The following is a 12,119-nucleotide window of genomic DNA, read 5'->3' as shown; positions in this document are numbered from 1 at the left end:
GATTATCTGAAACAAGAAGGGCTAGGAAGGCGAGTTGACAGTCCCTCCTGGTCCAGCCTGAGGGATACCTGGTTCTCCCTGCAGTTTGTCTCAGCATCGCCTGGGTTACCTCACAATGAACAACTGAACGTGAGTAAAAACCGTGAAAGACATTCTGGACTGTGTGTGAGTTCTTCTGCGACCTGTGATTCCAAACATATATACCCGAGCCCCTGGGGCCAGCCTCACTCTTGGGAGGCCACACTATCTAACTTCAATTACCATCAGCCCCAGATGCTCGCTAAACTGCAGTGGCGGTCCCCCATCACCCTGACCGCAAAACCGAGAGTGGCGTCATGACTCCTATGAAAGTGAACCTGATGTACCTGTTGCCAGAAGGGTCCCTGCAGAGAAGTCCCCGCAGTGTCCCGCAGGTGACCTCTGTAGCTCTGTGGTGGGCGAATCATATGAAGTACTATATAAATTTTGGTAAGTGTGTTCAAAACTTATTTGTCATTATTGTAATACAGTAAATCACAAAAGAGAGTACACCCCTCACATTTTTGTGAATAGTTTATTATATCTTTTCATGGTACAACACTGCGGATATGATGCTTTTATACAAAGTAAAGTAGCCAGTGTACAGTTTTAATATCAGTGTAAATTTTGTGTGCCCTCTAAGTAACTCAACACGCTGCCATTACTGCCAAAACAACTGGAATTAAAAGAGAGTACACCCCTAAGGGAAAATGGCTGTCTTGTGCCCAATTAGCCATTCCCACCCCTTGGTGTAATATGACTCATTAGTGTTACAAAGTCTCAGGCGTGAATGCAGAGAAGCTATGTTAAATTTGACTTTATGGCTCACACACAGATTCACACTAGTCACGGGAAGTTTAACATGCCACCTCATAGCAAAAATCTCTGATGTTTAAAAAAAATAATTGCTGCTTTACATAAAGATGGCCTAGGCTATCAGAAGATTGTAAATAAAAAAAAGCCTCTTATAAAATCACAGATTTATTGATATACATTAAAAAATGGGAATACTCCCAAAATTGAAAAATCACGTACCACCATGTGTACACGAGAAGTCATTAAGTGATAACTTTAAATAAATATTGGAAAAAGTGGCTTCTTACCCTATTTTGCCCTGGGTTTTCCCTGCCTTGCTGCAGACTTTGACACCCTATGCCTGCGCATTTGGCACCCCCACTCACCGTTAGCTAGCCCTAGTGGTCCTGTTGAACCCTACAAGGTTAGGATAGGGCCCAAAAAAATAGTTAATTATACCACATGGGGAGAAGAAATCACAAGAATTACAAACAGAAGGACAGGTTTTCTTCAAAAAACATATCAATACTGTCAGAGCAAAGGACTTTATAAAACCAGACAAATAGTTTCCTATAGAGATACACAGAACCATATATTGGTTCTTAAAGGCCTTTACATAGATAGAAAAAACTGCAATGATTTTTTTTCCAGGTATACAGAAAAAAACATTAAAGTATAAAGAAAAAACACTCAACACATTTCCCCTCAGAATAAGAGGTTCTTCAGGAGTGTATTTGAGAACTAAATGTGAATGAAAATTGACCACAAAGAGTTAGGATATCCCATGTTCAATGTGTCTCTACAGGCTCTATGCCATAATGCTACGGTGCAAATGCATGTTCTGTGAACAGGCCAAGCATGTCTCTAGACCTAAACCCTATTGAGCATATGTGGAACAGCCTTAAAAAGAAGGAGGAGCGCAACATCGCTAACATCCACCAATTCTGTGATTTTGTCATGGAGGTGTGGAAGAGGATTCCAGTAGCAACCTCTTAAGCTTTTGTGAACTCTATGCCCAAGAGAGTTAAGGCAGTGTTTGAAAATAATCATGGCCACACAAGATATTGTTACTTTGGACACAATTCAGCAGTTTTCAGTTAGTTGTGTACTCACTTTTTTCGAGCTGTTTTGACATTTATGATTGTGTGTTAATTTATTTAGCGAACACAGCAAATTTACACTGTTATACATAATGGACACTGACTACTTTATATTGTATAAAAAAGACATGTTCAGTGTTGTCTCATGAAAAGATATAATAAAACATTTACAAAAATATAAAGGGTGTACTTTTCTTTATTTACTATATAACAATTTATGAACATCTATGGTTTGATTTCTTTGCATGTGTAGATTGGATGAGTTGTTACTTACATCTGGTGAGAATTTCATGTCAATAGATATATATTTACTTTGAAAATTGGAGACGTTCAATTCTAATATCAAACGCTGTATATAAAAAATTAACAAAAAAAAAGTTCAAGAGAATCTGTCAGTGGGAACAACCCTCCAAAGACATTTATATGGGCATATAGGTCATAGAGGTCATAGCAAGTTGAATAAAATGATTTGTTGATATCTGCGATCCGATGTCTTCTTGTAGCGAAATCCTAATTTTTCTTAATATATAAATCAGCTGTTAACCATCTATGGGCCAGATACAGATCTCATTGAGAATCTGCCTCCAGAGCTTATTTTAATTTAAAGGGGGCATTACCAGTTTGAGACTTAATGATTGATAGTCTGCTCTTGTGATTTATCTGATCTTACAATGGTAACTGCTTCTTTAAATTAAAATAAGCTCTGAAGACTGAAGTATTAAGGCTACATTTTAAGTCATCTAGGTCTCTGTTAAATTTGATAAAGAGACTGAGTTGTTAACTAGTGATGAGCGAGTATGCTTGTTACTACTCGGTACTCGCACGAGTATCACTGTACTCGGTCTACTCGGCGGGTACCGAGTAATTTTGCAATACTCGTGCTTTACTCGTGGTCTTCATCCCTGCATGTTGGCGCTCTTTTGAGAGCCAGCCCTCATGCAGGGATTGGCTGGCAGACCACTGCAATGCCACAGGCCTGTTAGTTGTGGAATTGCAGTGATTGGCCGGCCTGCACAGCGTGACCGAGCCTTTATACCGGCCGGCGCGCTGTGCTCTGTACACAGCCATCTCATATTCCCTGCTTTCCACGCCCACAGGCGCCTATGATTGGTTGCAGTGAGACACGCCCCCACGCTGAGTGACAGGTGTCACACTGCACCCAATCACAGCAGCCGGTGGGCGGGTCTATACTGTGCAGTAAAATAAATAAATAAATAATTAAAAAAAACGGCGTGCGGTTCCCCCAATTTTAATACCAGCCAGATAAAGCCATACAGCTGAAGGCTGGTATTCTCAGGATGGGGAGCTCCACGTTATGGGGAGCCCCCCACCCTAACAATATCAGTCAGCAGCTGCCCAGAATTGCCGCATACATTATATGCGACAGTTCTGGGGCTGTACCCGGCTCTTCCCGATTTACCCTAGTGCGTTGGCAAATCGGGGTAATAAGGAGTTAATGGCAGCCCATAGCTGCCACTAAATCCTAGATTAATCATGTCAGGCGTCTCCCCGAGATTCCTTCCATGATTAATCTGTAAATTACAGTTAAAAAACACACACACCCGAAAAATCCTTTATTAGAAATAAAAAACACTAACAAAGTCCCTCATTACCAATTTATTAACCCCGACAAACCCTCCATGTCCGGCGTACTCCACGGACCTCCAGCGTCGCGTCCAGCTCTGCTGCATGGAAGTGACAGGAGCTGCAGAAGACACCGCCGCTCCGGTCACCTCCACGCAGCTAATGAAGACAGCCGTGCGATCAGCTGAGCTGTCACTGAGGTTACCCGCTGTCACTGGATCCAGTGACGGCGGGTAACCTCAGTGACAGCTCAGCTGATCGCGCTACTCACCTCATTTGCTGCGTGGAAGTGACCGGAGCGGCTGTGTCTTCTGCAGCTCCGGTCACCTCTATGCAGCAGCGCAGGATGCGACGCTGGAGCATCCTGGATTCCGGCGGACATGGAGGGCTTTTTGGGGCTGATTAAAGTGGTGAACCAGGGTATATGTGTGTGTTTTTTATTTCTAATAAAGGATTTTTTCGGGTGTGTGTGTTTATTTACTGTAACTTACAGATTAATCATGGAGGGTGTCTCATAGACGCCTGACATGATTAATCTAGGGTTTAGTGGCAGCTATGGGCTGCCATTAACTCCTTATTACCCCGATTTGCCAAAGCACCAGGGCAAATCGGGAAGAGCCGGGTACAGCCCCAGAACTGTCGCATCTAATGTATGCGGCAATTCTGGGCGGCTGCTGACTGATATTGTTAGGGTGGGGGGCTCCCCATAACGTGGAGCTCCCCATCCTGAGAATACCAGCCTTCAGCCGTATGGCTTTATCTGGCTGGTATTAAAATTGGGGGGACCGCACGCCGGTTTTTTTAATTATTTAATTATTTATTTCACTGCACAGTATACACACACCGGCTGCTGTGATTGGTTGCAGTGAGACAGCTGTCACTCAGTGTGGGAGCGTGTCTCACTGCAACCAATCATAGGCGCCGAAAAGCAGGAAAGCAGAGAATACGAGATTGATTAATGAGCGGCCGGCTTTTTCAAAAGAGGAAAAGCCACCGGAGTTTGAACAGCTGTGCAGCGCCGCGGCAGTGATCGGGGAACGGTAAGTAAGAGAGAGGGGGGGGAACTGACCGACAGACTGTGAGAGGGGGACAGACAAGACAGAGAGAGACAGACCGACGGACTGAGGGAGATAGAATAAAAAAAAAAAATGACCGACATCGTTAGTAAAAAGCACAAAACGTGCGTTTTGGACATCGGACTGCCACACAAGGTTTTCATGTAAAATCTTTCATGTATTAATCTCAAAAAGTAACATACACCAGCTCTATCTCACTATTGGGTATGTGCCCTTAACATTTCCGCCATGAAAATTCATTTTGGTGTCATTTTGGAAGGTTTTCTGGTGAGTCCGTAAAAATGGCGTAAAACTCGGACAAAATTGTTCACAGCTGTGACTTTTGAGTGATAAATGCTTCAAGGGGTCTTCCCCATGCTGATGCCATGTCATTTTAGCACTCTTCTGAGACTTTTGTGACATTTTTAGGGTTTCTACATGCTGCCGGGGGGTCATTTCACAAAAATACTCGGGTCTCCCATAGGATAACATTGGGCTCGGTGCTCGGGCCGAGTACACGAGTATCTTGGGAGGCTCGGCCCGAGCTTCGAGCACCCGAGCTTTTTAGTACTCGCTCATCACTATTGTTAACCACTGCATTCTTGCTGCAGGCTTTTCTTTTTAACATCTTACCACCAATGCTTGTTTTCATCTTCCTGACAAGGCCAAATTTTACAATTCTAGCCATTGTCACTTTATGTGGTAATAACTCTGTAATGTAATTCTGAGAATGTTTTTCATGACACATTGTACTTCATGTCAGTTGTAAATTTAGGTTGAAATTTTTACATTTATTAGTGAAAAAAATTAGAATCTTCGTGAAAATGTTGAAAATTCACAATTTTCAAATTTTTATTTTTATGCCATTAAACCAGGCAGTTACGTCACACAAAATAGTTACTAAAATAACATTTCCCACATGTCTACTTTACATCAGCACCATTATTGAAAGCATTTTTTTTGTTAGAAATTTAGAAGGCATAAAAGATTATCATGAATTTCTCTTTTATCCACCAAAATATACAAAAACATTTTTTTTATTGACCACATCCCATTTAACCCCTTCAGCCCCAAGCCTATTTTGACCCTAAAGACCAGGCCATTTTTTGCAATTTTGACCAGTGTCACTTTATGAGGTTAAAACTCTGGAACGCTTCAACGGATCCCGGTGATTCTGAGATTGTTTTTTCCTGACATATTGAGCTTCATGTTAGTGGTAAATTTAGGCCGATATTTTTTGTGTTTCTTTGTGAAAAAATCAGAAATTTTGCAAAAATTTTGAGAATTTTGTAATTTTCGAACTTTGAATTTTTATGCTTTAAAATCAACGAGACATATGACACAAAATAATTAATAAATAACATTTCCCACATGTCTACTTTACATCAGAACAATTTTGGGGAAAAAAAAAAAAATTAAGGAAGTTATAGGGGTTCAAATTTTATGAGCAATTTCTCCTTTTTACAACAAAATTTACAAAGCCACTTTTTTTAGGGACCACATCACATTTGAAGCGATTTTGAAAGGTCTACATGACACAAAACACCCAAAAGTGACACCATTCCAAAAACGGCACCCCTCAGGCTACTCAAAACCACATTCAACAAGGTTATTTACCCTTCTGGTGCTTCACAGTAACTAAAGCAATGTGGAAGGAAAAAATGAACATTTTACTTTTTGCAACAAAAATGTTTATTTAGCCTCAAATATTGCATTTCACAAGGGTAGCAGGATTAAATAAACCCCCAAAATTTGTTGGGCAATTTCTTCTGAGCATACCTCATATGTGGCGAAAAACCACTGTTTGGGCGCACCGCAGGACTCGGAAGGGAAGGGGCGTCATTTGACTTTTTGAACAGAAAATTAGCTGGAATCGTTAGCCGCACCATGTTGCGTTTGGAGAGCCCCTGAGGTGCCGAAACAGTGAAGCTCCCCCACATGTGACCCCATTTTGGAAGCTAGACCCCTCATGGCATTTATCTAGATGTTTATTGAGCACTTTGATCCTCTGGGGGCTTCACAAAAGTTAATAGAGTTGAGCCGTGAAAATAAAAAAAAAAATTTTTACCACAAAATTGTTACTTCAACCAGGTAGCTTTTTGTGTTCACAAGGGTATAAGGAAAAATTGCACCATAAAATGTATGGTGCAATTTCTCCTGAGTACATAGATACCTCATATGTGGTGGAAATCAAATGTTTGGGCGCACAGCAGGGCTTGGAATGCAAGGAGCGTCATTTGACTTTTCAAACGCAAAATTGTCTGGGATAATTAGCGTATTCCATGTTGTGTTTGGAGACCCCCTGAGGTGCCGAAACAGTGGAGCTCCCCCACATATGACCCCATTTTGGAAACTAGACCCCTCATGGAATTTATCTAGATGTTTATTGAGCACTTTGATCCTCTGGGGGCCTCACAAAAGTTAATAGAGTTGAGCCATGAAAATAAAAAAAAAAATTTACCAAAAAATTGTTACTTCAACCAGGTAGCTTTTTTTTCACAAGGGTATCAGGAAAAATTGCACCATAAAATGTATGGTGCAATTTCTCCTGAGTACACAAATACCTCATATGTGGTGGAAATCAAATGTTTGGGCACACAGCAGGGCTCGGAATGCAAGGAGCGTCATTTGACTTTTCAAACGCAAAATTGTCTGGGATAATTAGCGTATTCCATGTTGTGTTTGGAGACCCCCTGAGGTGCCGAAACAGTAGAGCTCCCCCACATGTGACCCCATTTTGGAAACTAGACCCCCCCATGGCATAGAAAAATAAAACAGGGCGCACGCACGAATGTTCTGCAAAAAAGGGGGGGGGACTAGGTGGGATGGAAAAAAGTCCTGTCCAAAGTCGAGTACGACTGCAGGACGCTTGCTGATCAGGTACCTAATTGTTCAAGTTTTTTTTAGTTTTTTTTTTATTTGGGGTGCACAAAAAAAGCAAAAACTAGAGCAACAATTATGTACCTGATCAGCCAATCACGTAGCTGATCAGCACTTGGCGGCAAGCGGGTGGGGGAGGAGGGGGGGAGAGGGAGTGGGAGATGCGATTGGGGATAGTTAGAAAAGAGCCACGAACAATACTTACAGGATGGATCAGAACAGCGGCAGATGGGAGGCGGCAGATGGGGGGGGCAGCAGCATATAAAGGGAGCATCTGTGATTGTGAGACAGAGGCGGCTGGGATAGGGTGGAGGCGGCTGGGATAGGGTGGGGGCGGATGGGAGAGGGCGCAGTGGATGCAGGAGCGGCAGAGGATGGGGTGAAGGGGGGATGGGGGGAGGGGGAGTGGGAGGTGAGTTTGGGGAGTGTTACCTTACAGGATGGATCTAGGCAGCAGGATCACAGGAGATGAAGGAGGCAGCAGATCGGGGAGGGTGAGAGGTGGGAGAGGGAGTGAAGCGCAGATCACGGGGGAGACAGGTGAGCAGAGCACAGATCACGGGAATGACAGGTGAGGGAGCACAGATCACGGGGGTGAGAGGTGGCGGGAGAGCGGACAGCAGATCACGGGGGTGACAGGGGAGGGAGCACAGATCACGGGGGTGAGAGGTGGCGGGAGAGCGGACAGCAGATCACGGGGGTGACAGGGGTGGGAGCACAGATCACGGGGGTGACAGGGGAGGGAGCACAGATCACGGGGGTGACAGGGGAGGGAGCACAGATCATGGGGGTGACAGGGGAGGGAGCACACATCACGGGGGTGACAGGGGAGGGAGCACACATCACGGGGGTGACAGGGGAGGGAGCACACATCACGGGGGTGACAGGGGAGGGAGCTCACATCACAGGGGTGACAGGGGAGGGAGCACAGATCACGGGGGTGACAAGGGAGGGAGCACACATCACGGGGTGACAGGGGAAGGAGCACACATCACGGGGGTGACAGGGGAGGGGGCGGGTAGCCGATCACGGAGGTGAGAGGTGGGGGGAGTGGGCAGCACATCACGGAGGGGAGGGGGCGCCAGCCGATCACGAGGGGGAGTGGCGGGCAGCGCATAACGGAGGAGAGGGGGCACGCAGCGCATAACGGAGGAGAGGGGGCGCGCAGTGCATAACGGAGGAGAGGGGGTGTGCAGCGCATAACAGAGGAGAGGGGGCGCGCAGCCGATCACGAGGGGGAGGGGCCGGGCAGCAGATCGGCTAGACCGGTGACACTGTGGCAGACGAAGGAGGGCAGCGGCGAATCGGGAGGGGTGGGGGTGCGGGCAGCAGATCACGAGGGGTGAGGGTGCGGGCAGCAGATCGGGGAGACAGGTGGCAGATCGCGGAGGGCAGCAGCGGATCGTGAGGTGTGGGGGTGGGGGTGCGGGCAGCAGATCACGAGAGGTGGGGGTGCGGGCAGCAGATCGGGGAGACAGGTGGCAGATCGCGGAGGGCAGCGGCGGATCGGGAGCTGTGGGGGTGGGGGTGCGGGCAGCAGATCACGAGGGGTGGGGGTGCGGGCAGCAGATCGGGGAGACAGGTGGCAGATCGCGGAGGACAACTGCAGATTGGGAGGTGTGGGGGTGCGGGCAGCAGATACGAGGAGTGGGGGTGCGGGCAGCAGATCGGGAGACAGGTGGCAGATCGAGGAGGGCAGCGGCGGCGCAACGGGAGGTGTGGGGGTGAGGGTGCGGGCAGCAGATACGAGGGGTGGGAGTGCGGGCAGCAGATCGGGAGACAGGTGGCAGATCGCGGAGGGCAGCGGCGGCGGCAGATCGGGAGGCTTTTCGCCGGTTTCATACAGTGGAATGGCGGCGCGGCAACTTCCGGGTCCCATGCTCCGGTTACATAACAGCATGGGACCGGAGCTTGTCGCCCTGCCATTGCACTGTATACACTCACTGTGCTGGCGTGCTGCAGGGATGACAAGTGACGGTGACGGGGGCAGTCACCGGCAACAGGTCCATGGCGATTGGAGAGATCGGTCACAAGGACGATCTCTCCAATCAGAGCTGCTGGAACTGGGGGAGGGTGATCCAGTGAGGTCACCCAGCTCCAGCCAATGGCCAGTGCTACAGCTGCACTGGTCAGGGCTGGATTTCAATGTTTCAGTCATTTTAAATGGCTGGAACATTACAGTGGCTGTGATTGGTTGAGCGGCGTTCGTCAGTCAATCACAGCCTCCGTAGGTCTGGGGAGGAGGCACCACCCCTCCTGAGGTCAGGTACAGGTCCCCTCCTCCCCGAATCTGCGGTTTATGCTAACTTTTCGCAAAAAACAAAAAAGATTAAATAGAGGTAGTCATAAACTGAAAGACCACCACTAGAACTACTCTCATAAAAATATATTTTATTAATAAATATTAAAAAAAGAACAAAATGGTGTTCTTCACTTACAATTACCGTACATCAATAAGAAATATATATACAAGTGCGAGTGTAGACCATGGTTACCCCACGCCTAAGCACAGTTGTAGACAGTGGTTTGTAGAGAGGGGGACAGAGGTTAGTACGTCGCTGTCCGACTAGTAGTTGTATAATGTACACTACGCCTACTTCCTTGTTTGTAGATATATATGTTGATTATACTCCACTACAAAGGTATCTAGTTCTTACTGTCCTTGTCAGCCTCCAGCAGGGATAACCACCACCAGAAAAGTGATAAAAGTGCAAACAGATGAACCATAGACAATCAAACAGTGGCAATGCGTTAGCTGTCCAGGGTTCTCATATTAGGCATATATTCCCTAATTAGGATTGCTGGATAATATTAGGTAGGAGCCTGGAGTTCCACTAAACTAATGGATCCCCCTGCTCTCCTGACGCGTTTCACCCCCCCTAACGCAGTAAAAAGGGGATCATCAGAGGATTTTTTGTGTGAGTCACTTCTCAAGAAAGGACACCTAGAAAGATGAACGAAAAAATATTGTAAGTATATTAATAATCACACGACTGCATTGTTTTCGGCACATATAGCTATAGGTACACTTACAAGGGACCAGTCCTCTTAATTAGAGTGCTAATAGGTGTTCCCTCTTAGTATGTAGTGATATGAGCGGACCATTCAAATGCCTAGGATAAGGATGACGCTTATTCAGTAGTTGGTCCCTGTAGAAATGTGTAGGAAAAGAGTAGGCGGGTAATTCCATGTTATTCGTATATTCAGGCAACATTTCTCATTCACATAAAGACTGGATTTCTACCTGTATATATAGAGAGGTAATGGTATACACCCTTTCAGTCAACATATAGGCCGTTTATTATCCACTACACTTCTCCAGGAGACGTATGGTCTTATAGTTATAATAGGTTGTGTATTCCTCCCTCCTGTAGGGATAATAAGATATATAGTTAAACATGTCCTCCGTTTGGGGTATACTATAGAGCGACACACATTTCCTGTTTTTTATCAAATTACCTCTTAATAGAGCCAGAGTGGGTTTTTCAACCATCAGATTACTCCGGGGCTTAAATATATAGAGAAGTAGTGGTATATACCCTTTTAGTCAGTATATAGGCCGTTTTTTATCCACTATCCTTCTCCAAGAGACGTATGGTCCTCTAGTTATAATAGGTTGTGTATTCCTCCCTCCTGTAGGGATAATAGGATATATAATTATACATGTCCTCTGTTTGGGGTATACTCTAGAGCGACACACATTTCCGTTTTTTTATATATATTAGATTACCTCTTAATGGAACCAGAGTGGGTTTTTCAACCATCAAATTACTCCGGGACTTGAATATATATTTGATCTCTTTACAGGCAAAAGTATGGAATATGACAGACAATATGTCCTGTAAAGGAATAGCATCATTGATTTACCACCTTTGTTATAGACCATACATATGTGTGACTTACTGGTACTAAGGGGTATACCTGTAAAGGCTATCAGCGGTGTGTAGGTAAAAAACACACCCTACCCCAGGGATGTAACATGAAGAGTCACTTCCTGCATTTCCTGCAAAAGAACAACATAACGGATACTTGTAGTTCTAGTTCCACTATAAACCCAGAAAGCATATTAGTACCATTATCCCGTCTAGAAAATCTATATATATGACAGATATATTATAGTCACTGTCAAAACAGTAAAAATTTACCTCTCTTGTATTGGCAAGATAATGGCTAAATGCAGCTACATATTATGGCAGTCACCCCAGAAAGTTCATACGTATATACGTCTATCCATATATAAATGTATATGAGGTCAGTATTACCTTGCCTATAGGGGGGAAGTTTCCTAAGGTATAGTATTCCCATGCATTCCCCTACCATTGAATCACAGAGGTGTATACCTTCTGTGAGACTGCACGTAACTGTATCCAGTGCTATAAACACTATTTTATACATGCAGGTGTATGGCTTCTAATTATAGGGGCCTCGATCTGCAGCAGAAAGGGTATCAGTGTACTTGAGAGAATCCCCCCATGATGTCTGGTTAGGAAACATACCTTGGTCCTGGAGCTCTACCAGTAAGGACTGTGAGTCCCGAGTGAAACACACTCTATCACACTGGGAGCTCACACTTCATCCCTGCCGTCCCGGTCTGTGCCTGCTGTCTGGACTACTGACCTGCACGCTCTGCAGGCGTTTTATTACTGGAATTCCGGAGGTCAGTTTGCTCCGTCCGAAAACCGGAAGT

At 45.4% G+C, this 12,119-nt stretch overlaps 1 long non-coding RNA gene across 1 annotated transcript; it reads right to left on the bottom strand.

Annotated features, from left to right (window-relative positions):
* Nucleotides 1-9,810: 9,810 nt before the first annotated feature.
* LOC142296563 (uncharacterized) lies at nt 9,811-12,119 on the bottom strand. Its single transcript, XR_012751651.1, has 7 exons — nt 11,929-12,119; nt 11,354-11,435; nt 11,163-11,271; nt 10,892-11,065; nt 10,677-10,800; nt 10,466-10,581; nt 9,811-10,376 (listed from the first exon to the last, which is right to left on the bottom strand). It is a non-coding gene; the product is annotated as an uncharacterized LOC142296563 (long non-coding RNA).

Source organism: Anomaloglossus baeobatrachus, chromosome 1, assembly GCF_048569485.1.
Source record: "Anomaloglossus baeobatrachus isolate aAnoBae1 chromosome 1, aAnoBae1.hap1, whole genome shotgun sequence".
Lineage (NCBI taxonomy): Eukaryota > Metazoa > Chordata > Amphibia > Anura > Aromobatidae > Anomaloglossus > Anomaloglossus baeobatrachus.
This window is presented reverse-complemented; position numbering and strand designations above follow the sequence as displayed.